Genomic DNA, 23,618 nt, shown 5'->3' with positions numbered 1-23,618 from the left:
CTTCCGCACAGTGAACAATTGAAATCAAATTATTTACAGTTTTATGTTCCAATGAAAAAAAAAAAAAAAGAATTAACCAAAGAAGCCTGGAGAAGAAATTCGTTTTCCACTGGAAATCTTGCGATTTCTGTGTTTATGTGCTTGATTTCTTGCATGGATTGCGTGCTGCGTTATTGCGTCCCTTACGCAGTTTATAAACCCGGGCTAATACTCAAAAACGGATTCGTTGGTTCAACCCTCCATCGCTGCCTGTCATCCGCGCACCATAAATGCAGGTAGCCTGAGCCCTGGGTAACGCCGCAATGTGACGTGACGGAGACGAGGGGCCACACAACACAGGAGCCTATAGAACACGTGCGGGGCGGGGAGAGGCGGAGAGCTGCGGGCGGCTGCAGCGCGGAGTGCGGGTCACTTTCTCCGACCGCGAGCCGTTGCGCAACTGGACGCTGTCCGGCAGCCCCGCCCCGCCCCGCCCGTCGCAGCAACAGGTCCTCACCTACACTTCTTCTGGCGGTTTTTAACACTGGTTTGCGAATTTATTTGCCGGATATATTTTCCAGGACATGACTTTGGCGACCCGTACATTTTTTTTTTGGTAAAATTCTCGTTGTTTTAAGTAAGTAAATGAGAAGGGTACTTTGAAACAACAAATTCAAATAATAATATTTCTAGCATCGACACAACCTTTGCAATAGGTATGTACCGTATTTTCTTTTTAATCTCGCAATACAATTTTTACCATAGTTATGCATGTGTTCAACGAAATCTTGTCTTATCTTATAGAAACATTAATCGTACTTTCAAACTGGTCCAAGATGAAGCAATGCCGCTACACGACCAGCGCTGCTTGCCCTAAGAGTGTCCAGGAAGGAGGGGTGGAAAAGGAAGAGGGGGGGGGGGGTTGGAATGTGTGCGATTGAAGTTAGTTCCTACTCATTCTGATAACCACGGGCACCAAATAAAATAATTTTTGATGGGGAAGGGTGGGGTGGCGGTTAGAGACAGCGCCGCTACCACTTGCGGTCTGTTCAACCAACCACAGGACTGCACGGCCGCAGACTCCAGGAATGGTCGGCTGTTCATTGTCTATTGGAAGCGTCTTCCCTTATCCAGCCGACCAGGTGTAGGTCGGCAGTTAAGACATCTTTACATCTGCATTAAGGACACAAATGCAATGACTTACAACTGCTCATTGACATCAAGTATAATAGCATTCACTGTACATGCGATTCAGAAATTAAGAAGCGGTCTTGAATCAACTAGACAGTCATCTCGCAAAATAGTCTTGCTTTAAATACAATACAAACACAAGACATTTTAATTAGTCCTCCATATTTTCATCACAGCGTGAAAGAAATATTTCCTCCCAGATGCCAATTTAGGATGTACAAAAAATTTAGCTCTTAGGTTCCGATGACTATAAAAATTGAACATTCCGCGCTCCGCTACCCGAGTCGCCTAGAGAATCCTCTGTCGACGCGTGTGAAAGCTACACTTATGATGGCGGAGTGTTTTAAGAAACGACTGCAAACAAATTAAAATAATTACATTCCAATTAATAATTGTAATCTTAAATTACGCGATGACTAACACTATTATTTTTTTTTAAAAAACGGGGCTTGCTACAACTAAACCAAAAGCGATGCAATGCTCGGGTACTGGTACAAATAAAGGTGGCTCGGAATGAAAAGGCAGGGCAGACGAGCGCGATGACGTCACCAGGCTCGGCGCCCGGCAGCCAGCGGTTCGTCTACCTGCCGCCACGGGCCAGCGGCGCTGCCTTCCGGGAACTGGGGGGTTCCCCGCCGACGGCCAGAGACACCGCCGCGCCCGACTTGAGCGAAGTCGGTTCACAATTGAAATCTTACTGTTAATTCCATCCAATGAAATTTCGCGATGTATCCGATAGCTGCCGGCTGTGAGAGTAAGCAAACTACATTAACTGCCCAATGATTATCGCGCGACATCTCACCAGCAATCTGTGAGCACATGTTTTCTAACATATAAATAAATATCATACAAAATTAATAGTTAACCATTCTAACCACGACACATTTTTTATTTACAATTTTTGCTAGTGACTCATAAGTAATGGCATTAATTATTGTTTTTTAAAGCATGAGCATTGTACATCTCAAAAAATTTCTAGCCACAATATGATTGATAAATAGATCATTATACAATAAAATGCACATTGCGAGTTACAGAAACCTCGGTGTATTGTCTCGCTCACTCTAAATGCCCCTGATGGCAATTTTTTTTCCCTAGCCTAAGTTAATTTAAGTGTATAAGGGGAGCGTCCAGGTTAGGGGAGGACCTAAGTGTGTCTCAGGCCAAAGCGGGGTATTAACCACGCAGAACAAAGGAGCGTGCATCGTGTGCTAATTGGGGTTATACTGGCCAGTCATGGCTGAGATTGGCGCCATGGCTGGCGCCCCTTTGGTTACCTTAGCCGAAAAGCTAACTAAAGTGACCCAGGTAAAACCTGCATGGACACAGGGGAAAACCCTGGGCCGGGTCACGCGGGGATCAAATAATCATGCATTAGAGCAAGCAAGATAACTACTGGACAAGAGGGAAGACGGTCCAGGTAAGAAGAGTTGGGCGGGGCGGAAAGAATCAACCATGATTCGGCGGCTGCGTGATGGCCTCTCTTCTGACCGACAACCTCTCCTCCTGGACCTTGCACCCCGCATGACCGAGCCCAGGGCTTTCCCTGCGTCGACGCAAGTTTCACCTGGGACACGGGACACGGGGGTTCGTCATGGCGTGCATCGCTGCACATCCGGCGCGCGATGCGTGCTGCCTTCCTGCACGGCTGAAACCCAGCATGACGGCCTGAGACGCACTTGGAGTCTTCCCTAACCAAGACGCCTTCCAAACCAATATATACTTAGTTTTAGTTTTGAAAAAATTGGTTGTCTGTAAAGTCGGTTTACGGACGATAGTTTAACGTGACAACGTCATAACAAAACATCGATGAAATGATTGCATACTTTTATGAATAAAATTGAATCATTTTTATTGAATCATCACTATTTTGTATGGATACAAAGAATGAGTGAAATGAAATCTACAATTTAACTGATAAATTTACTTTTATTCGCACTCATTAATTCAAATATGTTTATTACTTTAACGAAAATATTATTTTAACTATAACTATTATACATGTTTGCTTTTTAACTTCTTCCAATCTGTGTTATTCTGTTAAGGATAGGACGATGATAGGAAAAGTAGGAAACTAATGGGAGTGTTTCAAGTTTAATGTGCCTCGAAAAAGTCAAATCGATGGTTGTTCCAATCGAGTGGAAGAGAGATAGATGCGGCGCAAGCGTACAATGAGCGTAACGGGACACAACGTAACGGGACAATGTGCGTAACGGGACACTTTTTCGTGCGTGCAGCGAGCGTTCATCGATTTATTAGACGTTGTCACGTCAAAAAGAAAAAAAAAAACTGTCCATCACTGCCACTAGCCGTCTGAACAAGTTGTTGACTTTTCTGATAATCCATGGACATTTCGATAAAGGTCTCGTCGTCGTACTGAGCGGTCCTAGCTGCTGTTCTTCCACGTAGCTGACCCTCGGCATCGGGACGTGAGCTCGGGACAAATTTCTAGGTTACCCAGAATACTTGCATTTTTTTTTAACTCATACAATGTCACGAATGTAAAATCATCTATTTCATACCGCTCCAGGCTTGCAGCTAAAGCAACAGACGAGAAACATGACCGCAAAATCGTTTAACTTATACATGCCCTTTAATCGGAAGAAGCGTACCATACAGCAAATATGCAAGAATTATTATAAGTGGATGAAGTATTTAAAAAAAATTAATAAGTTGAACGCAAAATACTGCATTTAATTAAAATTATTTGTAAGGTTATTTCTTGCATGTTGCGATGTATTGTCAATATTGTTTTTTTGAATGGATCAATTTTAGTTAATAAAATTTCCAACTTTTTATTGCATTCTTTCCTGTCATACAAATGCATTTCCTGCATTTTATTACTTAATCGACTTGAAGGAATAAGTATTCAAAAGTATACATAATCTTGATTGAACATTAAGACTGTTTATACAGCTAATTTTCAAATGGTTCGTAATTTTTGTAATAAATGACATACTGTCCATAATTGCATATTGTTAAAAATAAACTTGTAATATTATTTTTATGAAAATACGCAAGGAAAATACTTGCTAAACCATGGATGAATAATAAAATATGTTATTACAACTCAGAAATATATATATTTTAAAAACAAATTCATGATCATATTAGTTACAAATGTGCGCGCTTGAAATGCTATGGAAACCCATTCGAGTTGTGTTAGTTTGCGCGCGTGTCAGCAATTGGCATCGCGCGCGCGGCAGGCCGCCGCCATGAATGCCGCGTGACGGTAGTCAGTAGAGCTGTAGCAAACCGTATGTATTCGTTACTGAGTAACGGGTGCGGCATCTAGTAACGAGTAACGAAACGTTACACACGAATGCATTTCGTTACTCGCATCTTTCGTATGTTTTACGCATGCGCGCGCTTATTCGTTACAAAGAACGATGTTTGTTTATTAATAAAAGTATAATTTGGAAATTCGTCGTCCAAGTTTTTTACTGTTTATTAAAGGTATTGTCTGCGTATACAATGTTTTAGATTCGAACAGAAACAACGTAAGAAAGTATTTTTTACAAATTATAAATATGTATGTTTTTGTTTTTTATTATCGCGTATTTTCACGTTTTATGTTCTTATATTAAAAGATATATTATAATAAAGCCGCTCTAATAAGATTTAATTGTTTCTTGGTTAACAAAAGCTGTTAATTATCAAATATTTTTAATTGTTTATATTCGATTTATTTTTATTTACGCGACGTCATACTGTACGCGTACGAAATACGACTCGATTCGTTGCTGTTACATAACATAGCATGTGCCATGTTATGCGGTATCAGAAGTAACGAGTAACGATACGAAAGTAACGAAAACTGATTGTTATAGTAACGAATACATACGGGTACACATTTTTTCGTTACTTTTACACCTCTACTAGTCAGCAGTATAGTTCCAAACTGGTTCCCCCAACAAACACATGGCACTGTTGATAGGCATACTGAAAGCAATCATTGAGAATGTATTTCAGTCACAAGGGTATCGTTTTCTTGCCGTTATCTTCCTCCCCACGCACGCACGCACACACGACCTCCCTCTCTTCCACGCAAGGGTTCCCCCACCACGCTACCTGAGAGGCGGCCTCCGGACTGGCTTCGCCGAGCTGCAGCACGAGACGGGAGGAAAACTACTGATATTCTCGGAAACAGCGGTAAAGAAATCTCGGAACTTAAAACGACGACTATCGGTTTACAATAAACCATTTTTCTTCTGAAAAAATTACCTTTCTGCCTATATTTTAACGGTCTTTTTTCATTGTCCCAAACAGTACAAAATTGACCCAAATTTGGACATTTGATGAATTTTTATTTTATGCTTTGATACATAAAATTTAAAACTAACGCACAACTGTTGTAGTTTCTTTTCGTGGGATTTTTTTTTTTCAGATTCGTAGTTCGATAAATAATGTGCTATCATGTTCCAAAAAAAAAAAAAGTGTTTACTTGTCGGGAAAAACTTATTTGTTCCGATCGGCGAACGAACAGCAGTATGTCGGAATCGACATCGAAAGCTTACGTTAGAATAAACGAAAGTCTTAGAATAAACCCCCTGTGGAAACTATCCTGTCAGAGAATGTTTTCTACAATCTTCAAAATATTTCTTCCTGATAAATCAAGCTAGAAAAATGTAAAATGGCGGGTGTCGGCCTCTAGATTGCGAGGTTTCTGAAGATGGAACCTGCATCTCCGTGTCATACGGACTGTACCGCCTGCGTCTTTCATGAGTTTCCCGGACTGTACCGCCTGCGTCTCTTCCAATCTCTGTGTGCTAGAAATCATACTCTCCTTCCGACACCTAGTTCCTACAAAACTAATGTAGAAAAATTAGCTAAAAAAAATGTTTCTTATCAGAGCACATAGAGTTTACTTAAATCTGCAGGGTGATATTTTTGGAGGTTTTACTCATTAACTATTTTAATTGTATATTTCCAATGATATACTTCGTTTCGGATAAAATACAGTTGCATAACGTCGGCTTACTTCTAAAACCTCGTAACTCCATTTCAGTCAATTTTACAGGAGAACTTATGAGCTTTTGGAGCACGGTTTCGACTGACAAAGATACGAGGTTTTATAATTTGTGAATAGAAAAGAGGCTAAGCAGAGTTGACTTACGAGGTTTTATCAGCATATGCACTATGAAATAATGAAAAAATACACCAAACACATCCGGAATATAAAACTGGGAAAATCTGAACTTGCGAGGTTTTAGAAGTAAGCCGACGATAAGCAGTTGTAAGAGTCATATGTTTCGCAACAGTTTTTTAGTTAGTTGTAAAATGTGTATCGATGTACGTAGGTACAAAAAAATAAGCTTGTTGTGCGACGAGAGCGTAAGACGATGCCGGCAGAGTGTGTAGCGTGCAGTCGACAAGAAACTGGGAATACGGAATGCGCGACGGAGGAATCATTTCTTGCGTGATCTCAACCCTGTTGATCCGCGGCGAGGGGCGAGTCCCTCCAGCCAGACGCGTGCTCCGTCAGTGGGGCAGGGGTGGTGGTGGGGAGGGCACAAGCGCCGCGCACATGGAGTGATGATAGATTGCGGTGACCTCAGTGAGGGATGCGGAGACACGCCACGCAGCTGCGCTGGGAACCGGAGAGGAAATCCTCCACGAGGAAAAAACTACCGGACCCGGTTATTGGGAGTCGAGGCCTTGACCCCACTGCGACGTCGACCGAGAGAGACGTCGTTGGATACTTGCCTTCGACGCGGCTATAGAACACACAGGGCAAGCAGTCTTTTATGTCACGTATATTCTTGCTATGCGATCTGACGTGGTATGCGCTAGGTTGAACACAGTGTCCAGCGGACGGACGGTCCCACGGCAGAGCAAGAGCAAGAGCGAGCGCCGCTGTGCGCGACAAGGAGGCATCGCCACGCGGGGCGCCGGCTAATGAATGAGTTGCGAGCCGGCTCCCTCCGCTCCTCCCCCCGTCAGTCCCGGGGCAAACTAATTTACGGCCCCATTGGCGGCAGCGAGGGGAAGCAAACAGGAAATTCAAGCCGGCCCCCCCGCCATTCAGGCAGTAAACACGAGGCCTCCCCCCGCCCCACTCGGGCAGTAGACACGAGGCCTCTACTCCCAGCACAGGGCGTGCCCCCGTGGGCGTACAGTCTCAACCATCTGAATGCTAATATTCTAAGAGACCGGAAAAAAATTCGCGGATTCATTTCGTGATGGGCTGAAATTCAAACATGTGTACAATTCTGCTGGTTCTGCTATTGGCTCGCAGTTTAACTGGAGCTCTCTGGGCCAATGAGAGACCTCTATCGACCAAAGAAGCGTCGAATCACAAGCTACCCAGTGGAGACGCCTCACAATTTAGTACCCAATGAACACGCGCGTTTACTTGAGAAATGCAGAGGATAATGGAGGCTATCCTAGAGGTCATTGAATCCGCGAATTTTTCCGGTCCCTACGTAATATCTATCCGTGGGCGTAGATTCCGTGGTGGGGACAGGCCCTCACTGAGGGTGTCCGCTTGAGCTTGCAAAATCGTGACTGTCAAACGGGTTCTATGTACATAAACGTCAAAACCATGTTTTATGGAAAACTTTCGGCATATTTCAAACGTTTTCTGCATATTGGAATCATATAGTTCCAGAACATGCGGTCAGTATACAACATACCAGCACCCTATCCAGTGATGACTTGTGTTGGTTAAAACCGACTTGCCTAACTCTCGTCCCCTCTTCACAAACCTTTCCGGGAATTTCCCGGACCCCACTTGCAAATCACGCATATTCGCGCCCCTGTTGTTGTTGTTTAAAGATTTGTAGGCGGCGAGATCATTAGAGACACGACACGACAGGAACAGGAAAGGCACAGTAAGGAACCTCCCGGCATGCATCTGGAGTCGTCTCGGAGAACCAACGGAAACTTGACGGCAGAATTGCCACGTGGTTCCATGTGTACATTATAATACCATCTGTAAATAACTAAATCTAGAAGTCAAGATTCGATTATACATTGGAACCAGCCAATCAAAAAGTAGAAGTAAAAAAAAAAACTATTCGAAAACTTTTTATTTTAGAAATAACCATTTTCTACAATATTTTTATAAAACTTTCTCCAGATGAAACTTAGGTTTGATGAACATACATATTGCCAAGCTACAGTTATTTCGTTATGCTCTTTGTTAAAATGACTTTTATTTATTTCAGACATACCATGAATATATTAAAATAAAATATTTTGCTGGTTCATATTTGTATTGGGTTTACTAACATCACCTTTTATATGCCTGTATGCTATTTGATGGCGTCGCCATACACAAATCAATAAATACAAATACACTGGACATAAAGTTGGCTGGGGCTTCAAACATTTCCGACACACTTCTCTTATACTCAGCTTAAATCGCATTACGTACTTGGAGTATTCCAGTCTCGTACTCTATGCCACGAACTGCAGCTGACTAGTGACCCTCGACGTCCACTGTTGCCACACCCGGGTTTGTAGCATTAAGATTATTATTTAATATTTCATCAATGATTATAATAAGTTTTAATTACTTTTACCACTTTAATGTTTGTTAATTTTTCTAGGACTATAAAACATTTTATTTTGGCAGTATATTATGTACAAAGTAGCGAAAAAAGGGATTCGGGGGAATCTAAAAAAAAAAAAAACAAAAAAAAAACAGAAAAAATATAAACAGATTTCAAACAAAAATACATTTCTATTAACACTAGCGCACTGACATACAGTAGTACAGCTACAGCAGTAGCCGTTGGTGACGTTGTTTCTTACACAGTATCAAACTATCATCACTGATATTTTCCAAAAAAATTCGTAACTTCAAGAGGAATATAACCCCCCCCCCCCCCCCCCCCCCCCCCCATACGTAGCCCTGTTATTGCAGTTGCACACACACACATTCAGGAAGGACTAAAAAAATTATGAATTCTAAACACCAATCATTTCACGATTGAAAATATTTATAGCAGTCGGTATCTATTAATAACAAGACATCCCATTAATTATTTACTATAGCCATAGATTCAAAAAAAATTATATTTAAAAAATACAAAAACATTTTTAGACAAAAAGTGTTGAAACCAACTTGTCGTCTTTCAGTTATGTCTACTTAGAAGTAAAAACTGAATTGTATTATCATAATAAGCTTTTGATGAAATACAACAGTACAATGTACTCACAAAATAAAATACTCATTCCAAATTTAACTTTACAAAATACAAGTTTTTGATTAATTTTAATAGATTTTTTATTACATTATAAGGTTGTGTTCTAAACGTTTTTGCTCTCAGGTGTATATCTGGCAACAGAGCACACTGAATCAATGACAGCGCTAATAGCATTGGAAAGAGAGTAAATGCCCAATAAATGCAACTGCGCATTATGGATGCCACGCGCTGTAGCAGCGGGGAAGCCTAAGATGTACATCAAGTTCTGTCCCTGCCCGAACACGCCCGAATATTCACCTTCGGCCAACCTCGGGTTTATTTATATATATTTATATTTCTCTGTTTATTTTAATGTAGCTATACTAACCTAACTAAAGGTCCATAGTGTTTTAAAGTGTTTTTATGTAACTAACCTAACCGACCACTTTTAATATTTGAATTCATTTTTCCTGTGCAAAAATAAAACAAATCCCGAGGTTGGCCGAAGGTAAATATTCGGGCGTTTTCGGGCAGGGACATGGGACAGAACTTGATGTACATCTTAGGCTTCTCGTAGCAGCGGGCAGGGAAGTCGCGTCTCAGAGTCACGGAGGGGAAGACATCACCGGCGGGTGGGACCTCAGAGTCACAAATAGGAAGACATGACCGGCGGGCGGGGAAGTCGCGCCTCAGAGTCACAGAGGGGAAGACATCACCGGCGGGTGGGACCTCAGAGTCACAAATAGGAAGACATGACCGGCGGGCGGGGAAGTCCCGCCGCAGAGTCACAGAGGGGACGACGTGACCTGTCGGGTCGCGTCGCGCCAATCGCGCGTAATTAAACCGCGCAGTCTCGAGGAAGGGGAAGCCCTCGTAATTGCTCCCGGGTGAAGCGGGAAAAGATGTCGGCGACTGGCGCGTGCAATCCAGTGACGAACTGCAAGTTCCCGAGGCGAACAGTCTTCATCCTTCAAACATGACTCACTTCACTAACTTCCTCTAACCTCTAACCAAGTTAAACACATTTCTCTACACAAGTTTCGTTTACATTGTTGGTGTAACTTTAACTACACCACTCATAAGTACCTTTTACAAAGGCTCTTTAAGTGTTAAAATTCCTATTGATAAATTTAAAGTTTTGCTGTAGAATATATTGGAAGTGTGTCATTTCATACGTAATTGGCACTAACACGTTAACTCAAAATCCCCTAGTTCGCAAATTAACACAGTTATCTCACTACCAAGTGCTTTAATGCGTGTGTAAATATTATTTAATATAATAAAAAAAATCCACGGGTTACACAATACTTATATTGTATTATATAAATTTAATGGCTTATGTCATGCAGTCATATCACAAAGCAGGGGCGCAAATATGTATTATTCGTTGTGAACGGGGACTCTGGATAGGCTGCATGTATGCTTGTGACAAACAACTCACAAACTCACATGAGTCTTATGTACACTACGTTCATCACGCAGGCAGTGAAAGCAGATCAGCGTTCACTTCACTCATCGTCTCGGGCAGACGATGCCGTGGATAATATTCAATATAGCGAACAATACAAAATCTCATATCATCCGATATAGACGATAATACGCTCTTGTTAAGGTCGTTTGACGTCTTATTAAGAATGAATATTTTATTTTAAAAATTGACGTATTACGAACAAATCGATAGATAATTTTGAATTTACAAGTTCTCCTCACTAAAAAAAAGCTAAAACACGAAGTCGTTCCGAACTTTTAGCGTTTATTGCAAGGAAATGAGTAAATTTATAAAGTAGGTATTAACTTATTTCGCTAGCTACGCGTCTTACGATCAAATTGACACCACATAAGAAGAACCCGTTTAACGTATTTTTGTCACTAAACAAAAGCAACGTTCAAGCGCCGTCTACAATAGCGATTTTCCGAATTGTGTCCGATTGAAACCGATTGCTGACTGGTCCACGTGACCCTTTGAAGTCATGGATGGTGTGGACAGTGATCCGAGTACATTTGTCAACTTGAACTTTGTTCCAATCCTTGTCCTTTGGTAGAGTGCTATTTACTGTTTCCGGTGCCCGTTTCAAGAATGGCTAAATATTGATGAAATATTACAACTTTCACAAATTAAATGTTTCAAACATAGCTGGGTACTCTTTTTACGATGCATTAAAACAATAAACTAAAAGCATAAAAAAAATCAATCATTCCCACCAACAAAAGGGTGGAATTTGAAAGCAAATAGAGGGGAAAGTGGTTCTGCCTCCCCCCCCCCCCCCCTTATCATCCCAAAAACACTTTTCCTTTTCCCGTAATGAAATTCTGCATACGTAACTGAATGTGTGCAATTTTGAGCGTTGATAAACAATCGTCTGTGCTTATATAAAATCTTTTTAAATACTCTTGATTCGTCTATACAAAGAGTTTACATTTTCAAATTTAGAATATTTGCAATTACTAAAATAAATTATGTTACATTATTAATTACTAATAATGTTCCTTTCCGTAACCACTAACTGAAATTTTCTCATGAAAGTAACAACAATCTATACGCTATACTTCATCAATAATCTCTAAAAAGTCTTTTAAAAAAATATGGGCTTCAAATATTTTTTTGGGTGACAAGGGGGGGGGGGGGGGGGGAGGGAAAAAATAATGATCATCCCTCCAAAAATAAGTTCTTGCGGAGCCCATGCCTAAACTTAACAAAAATCTTATCGTAAACGGTATTAATAGTATTTTTACCATTCACATATTGAAATACAAAAGAAAAACACATCGTCAAACGCTTAAAAACTGTTCTCCAGCATAAATAGTTCTCGAGTATTAAAGTGATTTTATGGACTGGTAATTTCTGATGGAAAGCCAGATTAATTTCTAAAATACATTAACATTTATAATAAAAACATAAGTTGAAACTTTTAATAACGTATAACACATTGTTTACAGAAAACGCAACAAGTGGCCTGTTGGTCTAGGGGTATGATTCTCGCTTCGGGTGCGAGAGGTCCCGGGTTCAAATCCCGGACAGGCCCAAAATAATTATTATTTTACTTCAAAGTATTCCATTCCTTTCAAGCTCATGAGTGGAAACCTAACAGTATGAAGATCATGGACAAAGTAATATTGGCGTAGTAATAAAAAAATCACTGTGCTTTGCACACGCGCGCTCAAGCGTAACTTACGCGAATGTATAATCTTTTAGGCGGAAGTATTTTAGTTCGAAATTTACATTACTATGCCGATTGCTTACTTTCAAGTATTGCTATTACGGAAAATTAAATAAACATTAAATCGATATTTCAAATTCTTGCCTATGGAATTACATTAGTAGCTCTTTTTTATTCACCTATAAAATTTTTCTTTACATAATTTTCTATGGTATTTCGTCAAGACCGTTAAACCTAATCGTGAGAAACATCTTTCATTGGTTCATATCTGTTGAACAAATTTACAAGCATTCTATTTTAACGATGCACGTGATTAAATGCAACAAAATGAAGAATAATTGAGAGTTTATTTCAAGTTACATATATAAACCAAATTTTGGCCACATATCGTTAGAGCCACCCGTACAGTACAGTTGAGAGTTAAGCCCTTGTGTACACCGCAGACTAGCCGTGGAGTGAGTGGTTGTTTGTACAAGTAACGACTCCCTGCAGCCTAAAGCCCTGCTGCAATGTTAAATATTTGCTCCATCTATATTTGACAATAGAGTTGGAGGGGTAACATTGAACATGGCTTACTATTTATCCATCAAATAAAGTTGGACAGATTACCTCCAATATGTGTTTAATTACGTCACTCTATCAAAGTCTGGCCTGCACTAGCTCTAACTTTTCATTCTTAATTGCATTTAGAAATTAAATAATGCCATCACAGTACTGGATGGTATTTTTTTTTTGTTTTCTTGGGAGTGTTTGTGAGGTTATGTTCCCGTATGTATAATTTATTTGCATTATAAAGTATTACATTATTATTTAATAAATAATAAATTCTATAAACATTCAGCATATTTATTGATTTTCAATCATAATTAAAATTTATCTCGATTATTTTTCTAAATAAAACACTTCATTGTATACACGTGTTAATACTGAATAATGAGTATATCCAACTTTACCTAACACAACATACTGGAGGGTGTTGGAAGCGAAAGTCTGACAGTGACGCTGTTCCGCGGACATGCTGGGACCGGTCAGGTACTGCCAGCCTCAACTATGTCTGGGCTCTGCCCACAACGGGGTTCCTCTCCCAGCTCTACACTAGCTTCTACCTTATCCGCCAAGGTCAGGGGGGGGGGGGGGTTCCAGAAGGGTAAAATATGCACTGGATAATACGACTTCCAAGTAAATAGAACAGGTGTTATACCCACACCAGGAGTCCTTTCGGGATTCGCCCCTGCTTGCAAGAAAAATATTTTTCTCTTAATTGAATTGTTTTTATGTCGCTTATAGTTTTCAAACACTACATACACGGTTTTTTTTCTTTTCTTTTTTACACTTCCTCATATCGGGAGTTGTTAAGGTACATTAAGCGACCTGTGTGAGATCTAACATTTAAACGCGCTCGCCTAAACTATGGACATTTATGTCAATTTTACAAAAGCTGTATAATAATAAGAAATAAACGAAGGCCGGGTTTATAAACTACGCAAGAACGCAAGACGCAGAAATTTCAACAACGTAACAATGCAAAAATTGCCCAACTTTCAACTCACCCTCTTCACTTCACTGCCCAGTTTATATGCCTGCTAATTTCTGCCGTGGAGAAGTCCCGTAGCCCTTCGAAATGTCGCGTCATCAGAATCCCTGACTTAGAACTCGAAGCTTCCAGAACAATGACGCCCTAGTTACACACCATTACGTATACAGGGCTCTGGGAACCTGCCGAACCCTCGAGAGACGCACAGGGCTCAATGGAAAAGCGTCAAGGAAGGGAAGGGAGGGGGAGCGAGGCGCCGTGGATAATCGGATTAGGCGTGTAGCGATAAGTGAGGGGTGGCGCTACCTGCATCGCGCTCCACCCTCAGGCAGGCGCGCGTGCTGGCTGGCTGCTTCGAACGAACCCTCTGAAGCAGCCGCCCGCGCGCGGGGAACTGCGTGCAGTGGCTGCGGCGATTGGAGCATGCATCGTGTGCTTGTTCGGGGATTGGCCAGCCATGGCCATGCGATTGGCGCCATGACTAACTCCCCTATCTTAATACTAGACTATAACTAGATAAGTTGGGCCCAGGTAAAACCTCCATAGACAGAGGGAAAACCCTGGGCACTTTCATGCGGGATGCAAAATTTCATGCATTAATTACGAGCAGGTTGGTTACAGGAACAGAAGGATGGTTCAGGAAGAATAGTTGGTCAGAGTAGAAAGAGTCTACCATGCGGGGGTTGGGCGCTTGGACGGTTGTGTCCGCTTGTGGTGTTTAGGGGCACTGGTTTTTTTTTGGGGGTGACTTAGTCGTTTCCCCCCAGCTGCCAGCCAGCTTGTGGCTGCGGCAGACACGAGTCTGCGCCGCACGTCGAGGTGCGGCCGGCCTTGGGCCCGGGCACAGCCGTGCCAGTGACCGCTGGGACGCTGGGGCGAGCTGCCTGGAGCCACGCCCCTCGCCTCTCGCCTGAATGCTCCCAGGCTCGGCGTCACTAGCTCCGTCCTAGCTTTGAATATATATACTGTATAGAAGTCGCGAGTGGATAGGATTTACTCTACGTTTTTTAGAAGCTTATGATGAGCAGCTTGGGAACTTCACCGCTGCAGTGCGCTGCCGTAACGCCCTGTATCGTCTTAGTTGTTATTTACACGTTAGAATGCAGCGCTGTCGCCCGCTGTCATTCCCCGCTCCCCTATCCATCATTCACTGCAGCTCAACGTCGTTCAACAGGAGGGGGAAGGGGTGTTTGAAGAGTTCGAGACTTGTCAGCTAGGGACCACCACAAGTCGATGCCCTAGAGATGGTGGCGATTGCGGCGGTGAATTAACCAACTACCTCAAAACCGTATTAGAAATTTTAACCTGGGCTGGCGACTTCTATACAGTATATATATTCAAAGGTCCTAGCCGCCTTAGTGGCCAGGGAGGGCGCCACTGTACAGGTGGAATATGGCCACTTAAAAAAAACTGTGCGGTTTAGAAGTGCCAACATCAAAAATTAAATTTCAAATATAAAGAAAACATAGAAATTTCTTAAACATAATGACTTAAATAAAAAAAAGTAATTTTACAGACATTATTCGATCAGAATTTGTGGAATGGTGTATTAACGGAGTGGCGTATTGGGTATAGCTGAAAACTATTTTTATTTTGGACATTTTTTTTTGACAATGTTGAGTTACTTTGGTAGCTATTAAATAAGCATGGCTGCCATGTGCACATGTGCAGACGTGTGCTCGTGAGTATTTTCTTATAATTGAAACTGAAGTTATGATTTTTAATACTCATACTTTGCGGCTATGCATTTTTTTTTAAGGTTTGAAACATAAGATATAGCACTTTAAATTAGTGTTTTGGTAGTTCCGTATTGGAAAATAGATAATCTGAAACGTTTATGGTGAATATTCCAAGTCACGAACGACAAAATAAATATCAAGTTAGCCAACATTTTCTTTCCAAAAGTTAACGACTTTTCGCTGATTTCCCAAGAAAATAAGAGCGTTAGTTATATCATTGAGTTGCGACTCGGTATCTTCCTCGCTGTGTGACAGGGACCTCCCAGCGGGCTAGCCGCCGTGGTTGACAGTCTGTGTCGTTCCTCGCAGCTCCACTGGCCTCCGCACCCAGCCCTCGCCCTCTGCACCGAGTCCTAACCATCAGTTAGTACCGGCGAGACTTCAAATTAATAAATAAAAAAAATGCAGGTTCGTCTATAGCTGTGCTTCTATTTATTTTACACAGCTGCCTACAACGGCAACCGTGAGCAAACGAAGGTAGCACGACAGCCAATCGCGATCCGATGTCATCGCCTGGTTGCCATATTTCCCGTAACCATTGTTTAGTTAAACACTCGTTAAAAAGTACGTTGGGAAACAGTCAAATGATAATCAGTACTTTAATGTCCTGTTTAAATTAATCGTTCGATTAGATAACCGAAACTTTAAACAGACTTTGTGAAACCGGCCCTTACACAGCTGCCTGTAACGGCAACCGTCAGCAAGATCCAGGTAGAGCTTAACTTGGTGGCCAGCTCATCACAAGCAGCTGACTCTTTCAAGGTGAAAGACGTTCGCCGAAACTAAAAATATAATATGGGTAAACGCAGAGCTTAATGTTTCGCACGGGCCGGCGGGGTACTAAAACCCTCACTTCGCGGCGATAACAGCGACTGCAGCTCAATCACGACGTCTTTACGAGCTCGTGAAGCGGCCCTGTTGTCCTCGGCCAGACCCCCGCGCGCTGCAGCACCCCGCACGAGCAGGAGAATCAACAGCCCGCGCGCACTCAGATTTACGGTATATTTAGAACGCGATTTCAAACATTTTGTATTATTATTTACGAGCAGCGAGGCAGATGGCGCGCCTGGGCTGCGGCGCTCATCGCCCGCTGACGTCACGGGCCCGAGTCCACCGCGCAGCACTGCAACAACCCACCTGGACGGTAGACTAAACCACCAAGTACTGTCAAACGTACTGTCAAACGAGGCGAGTGGAACAGAAACAGTCCGCTCAAGGAATCTTTTACCACGACATTCTTCAATGAAAACCCACTCTCAATAATATTGACAGATAACTTACAAAATACAACAATCGCATACATAAAAACTTCTTTGAGCATGCTTGTCTTCATTAAACCCCGTTTTAAAGGTAGGCCTTCACAATGGAGGCTCGCAGTTGTAACAAACACGGCAACCGAAAACCCTGCAAGTGTCTCACAGTTGTCTTGGAGCACTCCAATCCTGAACGTCGCACTCTTTCAGTTGCGCGCTGATGGGTCATCTCGCCCGGCTGTAAAGAAGTTTCCCACCAAAAAGTGTTCGTCAATGAGTGCTTGTTTAACACCAACACTGCAGTCCAGAGAGACCTCGGTCACGGCGCGTCCTGCCCGGGCCTGGGACGCCGACACTTCGCTCCGCTGTCCGCGAGATCTCGAGGGGTTCCGTGCGCGGGCACAGAAGCGCTGCCATGGCTGGCCAATCCCCTCCTAGCACATGATTAGAGACCGGAAAAATTCACGAATTCATTTCGCGATAGGCTAAAATACAAATAGTTATACCTCAGTGCTGCCTCTGCTATTGGCTCACAACTCACCTGGATGACTCTGGGCCAGTGAGAAACGCCCAACCAAAGCTTTATCGAATCACAGGCTGCTACGTTAGGACGTCTCTCACAAGACAGCAGCCAATGAGTGGGTGACATTTGACCGAGTGTACGTAGAACTGTGGAGTTCATCCTGGAGGTCATTGAACCCGCGAATTTTTCCGGTCCCTACACATGATGCATGCGACCCTCTCCCTGCATGGCTAATCCCAGCATGACTAGACGTATAGGCTTCGGCCTGAGACGCACCTAGGTCCCTCCCTAACCCGGACCCCTCCAAAATACACTTAGTTTTAGTTAGGTTAGGAAAAAAAAATGGCGCCAATCGCAAAATCGCGGGAAGCCTTCTTTTCACAGACGAGAGAGCCAAAACCCGAAGTTCATGCTTTTTTTCCGTATCTTTTATGTAGCTATCCTAACCGAATCAACCGTCCACAATGTTTTAAAGTATTTAAATTGTATCTAACCCAACCTAATTGACCATTGGTATCATTTTATCCACACCACCATATTTATTTACAACGAACAAAAAAAAAAAAAACGAATGCTTCGTCTGGAGTGTGTCATTCCGCCGCTGGCGGGCGCTGGCGTCTGTGTAGCGCCTGGATGTTGGCAACACTGCCTTCATGCTGCCTTCCGCGCCGTACCGCAATCAAAACATCTGATGGGACACAAAGCGGGTAGATTGGGACCACATGTCGCGGCGATACACGAGCAGCGCTCCACGCGGCGAGAATCGGCAACTGCTGGCACAGAGGGCGAGAGACAGCCCTTCGCGCTGACACTGAAGGCCATGGAAAAGGCTCTTATCTTATCAGAGGTTAGTTCAGGCACCAATATGACGGTCGATTGTTTACATCAGCATAAGCTGTTCTTGCCTGTTTTGATTATCGGGCGAGATTCGTCGATAATAGGTTATCAAACCTTACGGTCACTGCTTCGCTCAGGAATGCTCTCGTTCAGTCCGAAATACACCGGGGTCACCGCCGATAGAAGAGAGGTAGAATAATTATTTTAAAAAATTCCATTTTTAAACTCCTTTCAGCATGGATTTATAAAGAACAAAAGCACAAACTCAGCAATAGCAGAATTTATTTCTATAATCTTAAAGTGCAATACATAAAAATTAGAAAACTTCAGGAATATTCATAAATCTTTTCAAAGAATTCTACACCATTAAATTCTGCTGGAAAAAAAAAATCTGTTAGGCTGTATTTAGGACCACAGCTGCCAGGTATTTGTTTCATGAATTTCCATCGCGCTGAACGGGAATATTGTGTATGAAATAAATAAAATAATGTTAACAAAATTTATGTTGCTTCTTTTTTTTTACGTGAATTTGATGAACGTTTTACTTGACGGTCGGGCGGTCACGCCAGAAAAATTGCGTCACCAAAAAAATTGAGACACCAAACCGCAACAAACTCGGCCCATCGAAAACAACCACTGGCTCAACTGACTCAACTGAATCATCAGAGAGCATATCCCCGTCCAATCATAAACACTTTTCTGCATTTCCCGTCGCTTCTCGCGAGGCAGACTGCTGTGGCTCGCTCGAGCGCAAATTTTGCGCCTCTTTTAGGGGCACGTGTAGCCCCACTGGCTCATTTCTGTCGGCTACATATTGCCCTAATTCGATACCTACGACACTTCTCTGCATTCTAATTGCTTCTGCTCTGGTGACTTAGCTTATTTTCTTTCTTTTCTCTAAAATGTTTTCGGTTAGGCTTTTGCGATTGATGGCTCTAAAACCAAAACCAACTTTATATTTATTCCACTCAAATAGCACCACTCAGTGGTCACTCACGAGCAAGTAAAATTTTAACATCACGCAAATCGGTCTATTACTGTCGTATTTAAAGTTCTCGCTGACTTCAACATACCAACTTAACTCTTTACTTTATACTTTGTTAATAAAAAATATATATATTCCTTACTCAATTCTATAAATATAATTCAACAAATCTTGTACAATATTTTCTGTATTTAACTGTAAAACATATACTTGTTACTGTATTAATATTTAAATTTTTACTTATATACTTGTATATCTTTATCTCTATAGGCTATATTTGTACTTGTATTGCTGTTTCGCAACCAGCTATGGCTACTTTTATTTTTAGAGATTATATTTTTAGCTGTAATGCTTTTTTTTCCTGTCTGTATTTTTGGTATATTTAACATATATTTTGACATGTCCTGTACCATCGTGTGAAAACATATATTATGCTCAGATGGGCGAAAATAAATAAATAATAAGCGGCAGCCACATTAGTGTGTGAATTACACGGCATAACTTTGGCGACGCGCTGTTGCCAAGTGACCGCCGCAGCAGTAGCACTGGCGACACCGCGGCAGAGGCTAGGCTTGCCCACGTTCAGACGCTAGACACGTCGTGGCCTCCCAGCGCAGACACCAGAGACCACACGTCTCGGATGAAACAGCGTGGTAGACGAAGGGTGAAGAGACTCACCGCGGCGCGCAGGTCCAGCAGGCAGAGCGCGGCGCAGGCGGCCGCCGCGCCCGCCGCCGCCCAGGGCCGCACCTGCGCCGGGCCCGCCCCCAGGCAGGCGAGGCGCAGCGCCCTGGCGGCGGCGCACAGCCCCCACAGCAGGCCGGAGGCGGCGAGGCAGCGCGGGCGCGCCCGGCGCTCGGCGGCCCGCAGCCACCAGAGCGCCAGGCCCCAGGCGAGCAGGGCGGAGCCCGGGGTGAGCAGCACGTGCAGCGCCCCGCGCGGGCCCCGCAGGTAGCCCACGGCGCCGTCGGCCAGCTCGAGCAGCAGCGCCAGCAGCAGGCCGAGCTGCGCCAGGGCGCGCCACGCGTGCAGCGGCAGCAGCCGCGCCGAGGCCCTGCGCAGACGACCACGCCTTCCCGTGATCCCTGGACGGACTAGCATATCTCCTTCCATCCGCACCGGCGGGTCCTTACCACAACGCCGAAATACACTATTTATTACTATTATTTTAATTTTTAAAACACACTATTAAAATCTAAGGTTCTAGAATGTGTTTTGAGTATATTGTATTTTTAGTTACACGATTATACCGATGTACTAGTTTTCATTCCAAATAAAACTTGTTTCAAACCATTCTAATCCACGCACAGAAGATATAGTTAAATGTAATTTTAAAACAAGTTTGTTTTACGAATAATCATCTGTTAGATTAGACTAGGTTAGGTTAGACTAGATTAGGTCAGACTAGGTTAGGTTTGGCTAGGTTAGGTCAGGCTAGGATAAGCTAGGTTAAGTTAGGTTAGGTTATATTACGCTAGGTTACGTTAGGTTAGGTTAGGTAAGGTTAGGTTTGATTGTGGTATTAAGGCGTTAAGGTACATTTAAGAAACACACACAAATCCATTCAGTTGTTATTTCGGCGTTGTGGTACACAGCAGTTTTCTAGCTGTCGGCGTTGTGGTCAATTTTGACATTCGGCGTTATGGTATTTCTGCGTTGTGGTAACGACAAACCCCCCCCCCCCCCCCCTCTCCCACGCGAGGAGTCTCAGCTCTACCTGCGGAACTCCTCGCAGTCACGTGACCAAGGGCGTTTTCAGCGTTCGTCAAGCTTTGAGGTATCTACGTCTGCTGTGGTCCTTTCCGGGGAAATTATTGATCTTTATTGTTAACACGTCGGGAACAATACACGTTTTACCCTAGTTAACCTTGAGGATGGGTTGTAGAATGTGTGTTTGCGAACGACTATGCACTGAGGGGGGCTACAATTTTCGAGCGTTACAAAAATTCCAAACGCGTGAGTGGAATAGTTAAGGTGCGAGGTGGGGGAACCGGTAGAGGAGGAGAGTGCGTCAGCAGTGACGCCACTACAACGCATGCACTAGTGGACGAATGAGAGGACGGCTTGGGGGGGGGAGGGGATAGGTACGTAGCGGAGCATGCTATATGCTAGTTCTAACGACCGGAAGGGAAGACGGCAGGGGAGAGGCAGAAATGTCGCAGCAGTGATGCTACGGAATTCTCGTAACGCTGCTTGTGTTAGTCTACACCTCAGTTTTCATAGTGGCTAACGATTGACGCTACCATATTTATTTCATTTTCTGTAAAGTATCTATTTATTCGGGTGGAGAGAGATTGATTTATGCAATTAACTTCATAAGTGTCATTCATTTTTATGTGAATAGTATTATAGAAAATGTAAATATTTATCTCTATCTATACCTAATAAGCAAGAAGTTTCACTTCTGTCGCGCGTGGACTCCACGAACATACTTAACTTTTTTTTTTATTCCAAAATATTTGTCTCTCGAGTGTTTTCCCACCATTATACAGTTGTGTGAAGCACAGGGTTATAAAGGGGCGGGCTGCTTCGACACTTAGCGAAGCACAGTCGCGCTGGAGTGCGGACTCCGCACGCCCCGGTCGTAAATAGCCCGGCGGTGTTTCCTGCGTGCTCCGTGTCCGGAACAGACGGCCTCTGTGCGCCCTGCGCTGCCAGCGTCCGAGCGGCTGGACCTTCTCGGAATAACCTCGCGTGCCGACTGCGCAGGACCACCCAGGGGCAGGACGCGCCGAGATACAGGCGATTTGCCTAAATCATTTCGCCTAAAGGCGTTTTGCCTAACGTCGAATTGCCTAACGGCTATTTGCCTAAAGGTGATTTGCCTAAAGGCGATTTGCCTAACGACGTTTTCCCTAACGGAGTTCTGCCTGACGGCGATTTGCCTAACGGCGTTTTGCCTAAAATGTTACTATGATGACAAAACCTCGTTTTGCCTAACGGCGTTTTGCCTAACGGCGAATTGCCTAACGGCGTTTTGTCTATTAGCGATTTTCCTAACGGCGTTTTGCCTAACCTAACCTAACGGCGTTTTGCCTAACGGTGTTTTGCCTATCAGCGGTTTGCCTAACGGAGATTTTCCTAACCGCGATATGCCTAACGGCGTTTTCCCTAACGCCGAATTGCCTAATGGCGTTTTGCCTAAAAGAGGAAAAAGCGTTTTGCCTAACGGCGATTTGCCTAATGGCGATTAGCCTAACGGCGTTTTCCTTAACGGCGTTTTGCCTAACGGCGGTTTGCCTAAAATTAGGCAAAACGCCTTTAGGCAAAACGACACATGCCCGACGCGCTAGAACCCTCCCTCCAGCATCTCAATATGGGCGCGTGCACTCGTGTACGGGCGTTACAACTTATACTTACTTGGCGTCGTAAAAAAAAACTAACTTTAATTCGGCATGCAAATGATTAATACTGGAGCGATATTATAAAAAAAGTTGGTAAAGTATAAATTCCATAACATTAAAATTTTTAAATAAGTACTCAGTATTCAATATTAATACAAAAACGTTACTAAAAATATTTAATTTAGTTAGAAAATCTGTATGAATTTTAATTAAACATAAAAATCAATATATACGCTGAATGTTTTTATTTTTAATTATTAGTTTTAATTATTTATTAAATAATGTTGTAATTTGTAATGAAAATAAATTATACATACTGAAACATAACCTCACTTACTTAAATTCACTTGATAAAGTTTCTGAACACAATTTTTTCTATCACTAATATTCACAATAAATAAATATTTTAAATTATATCAACCATTATTTAGTATCAAACACTAAAACACATGCATAATTTTTGTTTGCATGTAGCCTTTTTCCGTATTAGCCTATTTTTTCATCCTGTGAAAATTTCGTTGCATAGTGCACGCGCATCGTAAAAATCCACTCATTTTTTTTTTCATAATGCACCTAAAAAAGTATAACTTAAAAAAAACTACTGAATTTAAAATAAGAAAATGACAGCAACTTAGCTACATAACTTTACGGAGAACTTATTTGGATGGATTATTCTAATCCTCATAGTAGGCTACAGTAAATGTATTTCCTCCCACATCCAGCCCAACATGCCTCGTACACAGAAGCGGTAGGACCTGTTAGCAAGATGTCTGTATGCTCACGTGTTAGTTGCAAGCATGTCTTAGAACAAACTTGACATGTGAGTTCACGTAATAAATGTGTGACTACTTGTTTTAACGAAAACATCAAACAATAGACTTAAGAAAAATGTATTAATCAATTAAATAACACAAAATGTTCAGTTTTCATTTCACAAGCAATT

The 23,618-nt window shown here is 42.6% G+C and overlaps 1 non-coding gene across 1 annotated transcript; it reads left to right on the top strand.

Annotated features, from left to right (window-relative positions):
* Window positions 1-12,253: 12,253 nt before the first annotated feature.
* Window positions 12,254-12,325, top strand: Trnap-cgg (transfer RNA proline (anticodon CGG)). Its single transcript has one exon. It is a non-coding gene; the product is annotated as a tRNA-Pro (tRNA).
* Window positions 12,326-23,618: the final 11,293 nt, after the last annotated feature.

Source organism: Bacillus rossius, chromosome 6 (genome assembly GCF_032445375.1).
Source record: "Bacillus rossius redtenbacheri isolate Brsri chromosome 6, Brsri_v3, whole genome shotgun sequence".
Lineage (NCBI taxonomy): Eukaryota > Metazoa > Arthropoda > Insecta > Phasmatodea > Bacillidae > Bacillus > Bacillus rossius.
Note: the sequence above shows the minus strand (reverse complement) of the source record. Positions and strands in the feature narration are given on the sequence as shown.